Source organism: Lipotes vexillifer, unplaced genomic scaffold, assembly GCF_000442215.2.
Source record: "Lipotes vexillifer unplaced genomic scaffold, Lipotes_vexillifer_v1.1 scaffold134, whole genome shotgun sequence".
NCBI classification, from domain to species: Eukaryota; Metazoa; Chordata; class Mammalia; order Artiodactyla; family Lipotidae; genus Lipotes; species Lipotes vexillifer.
Window position 1 is genome coordinate 758,395 of NW_006787464.1, and position 2,345 is coordinate 760,739.

Sequence of the window (2,345 nt, forward strand, 5' to 3'; positions counted from 1 at the left end):
CTCTTACCTCAAAACTTTTATCAGATTGAGGAACAGTTGGGGGGGGGAGGGGCGCACAGGCAGCTGTGGCAGGCAGGAGACTGTGGAGAAGCTGCCACCCGGTCCAGATGGAAGAGGAAGCCTGAATCAAGGTGGCAGAGGTATAAAAGTAGAGGTGGGGGGTACATTGTGTGCAGATGGCACCCTGGTCCTGGCACTACACATTATTCCTAGTTACAGAAAAAGAAACAGAGGCACAGGTGTTTCATCTCATCCAGAGTAGGTCTAGAAGGTGAAACTCCCGGATTTTAGTCCAGGAATGGTCCCAGACACAATGATAAGGTTTCTAGATTAAATCCAGGAACCTCTGAGGGTCTGGAGGAGGCAGAGCGTCTTACTCAAAGTGGGAGAGGCAAAGGTAAAAGAGGAGGAGGGAGGGAGTTTCCATGGAAGGAAGAAAAACGCCTGGAGGTGAAGACAGGTGGGGTTTTGTCTTGATCTTACAACCCTGAGCAGAGATGACCATGTGAGAGGAGCTGCGGGGTCAACCAGGAACATCTGATGAAGGAAGGTTTGTAAAGCCATGATTTAGAGCTTTGTCTCACAAGAATATTAACAAACACCTGAGCCTTCAGAGAAGGGTAAAATGACACGAGTATATGACTCTTTCCTTAGCACTGGAGAAAGAAGAGGCTGGTGGCAGAGAAAAGCAGACAGAGACAAGAAGACCAGTGAAGGGGGGAGGGGTGGATATACGCAACCAGACAGAATGGAGGTAAGGGGCTTATAATGAGAGTTAGCTATGATGCCAAAGGAAGGGTGCTTTGGGGTTGTGAGCCAAGGAGGCCAAGAGAGGGCAGGGAGGGCTACCATAGGGATGACGATTCAGGAAGGAGGCTCTGTGCTAAGTGTGCTTCCTTTCGGGTGTGACCTGGCATCTCCCTGCAGAGCCCCAAAGAGCAAACTCAAGATGGTATGGCTTAGGCAGCACTTCACCCAGTCACATACAAACAAAAGTACGTAAGCACTTAAGTTGTCTGAAAGTGCAAGTCTGAATAGAAAGGGGAGATGTCAAGAAGATGCACAGAGAAGAGATAAATCAAGATATGATCTGATAACATGGCAGCATCATGCTCTCCTGAAAGACCAGCAACCAAAGTACTGTTTGGAAATGCCATGGCTGGGAAGGGATGGAGGAGTGAGATAAGTAAGAAAAAGCATCACATAGTGTTAACCCACAGGTTCAGAAGCCAGCTTATCTGGGTTCAAATCTCCGTATCTCTACTTGCTATTACATTTAAGCATATATAATCATCATTTTTATTCGTCAAAAATTGTCAAATATTGGCAATTTCAAGTAATTTAATGTAATAGCTGTATAACCTTGGACAAGTTACTTAACTTTTGTACCTCAGTTTCCTCCTCTGTAAAATGAGAATAACAATATACCCACCTCATAGGGTGGATGTGAAAATGAAAAGAGTTGGCATTCGTAAAGCTTTCAGATAGGAAATACCTGGCACACAGCAGGGCTAGTATTTGTGAAGGAAAACAAGGTAACGAGGAGATCAGGTATCGATTTCGTCTTGCCTTACCCCTGCTCTCTGCACAGCACTGTAGCTGGGCACAGAGCTGCCAGCCCCTGTGCCAGGGTGAGCACTGACTTAGACGACAGGTGCCCCATTTGGGTGCCAGACTTGACTCTGTCAGCCAGGACAGATGGGGCAGGCTCACAAAGCTTGCATCAGCTGGCTGCAGTTCCTCCTCCTCTGCCACGCATCTCCAGGGTTTGGCCATGTTGGACAGCCAGACCACAAATGGGCCAACCTCTCCCTCACTACAGAGTCCCTGGGGAAGAGAACACCGTGGAAACCAAAGCAGTGCAGGCTGGAGCTGCCCCTGTGCAAGCTCCTACACCTCTCCCTAAGTCTCAGATTCCCCCCTGGAAGTGGAGCCAAAATCCCGATACCTTAAGGTCTTTGTAAGGACTAAATAAGATACTGCAGACACATCATATAATATGACTTAAGATCTATAATATGCTGAATAAATAGCATTTATTTTTATTTTCTCCCTCCCACCATTTTCCATCTCTCCACTAACATCTATATGGGCTCTTCTACTTTCTTCACATTTTTACTACAGTTTTCTAATGAAATCAATGCATTTTTATTATTTAAAAAAATGGGGAGGGGGCTTCCCTGGTGGCACAGTGGTTGAGAGTCCGCCTGCCGATGCAGGGGACACGGGTTCGTGACCCAGTCCGGGAAGATCCCGCATGCCGCGGAGCGGCTGGGCCCGTGAGCCATGGCTGCTGAGCCTGCGCGTCCGGAGCCTGTGCTCCGCAACGGGAGAGGCCACAACAG

At 48.0% G+C, this 2,345-nt stretch overlaps 1 protein-coding gene across 1 annotated transcript in view; it reads right to left on the reverse strand.

Annotated features, from left to right (window-relative positions):
- Window positions 1–2,345, reverse strand: part of JAK1 (Janus kinase 1) — a 52,773-nt gene that overhangs the window by 28,912 nt on the left and 21,516 nt on the right. The gene's annotated exons all lie outside the window — the stretch shown is intronic.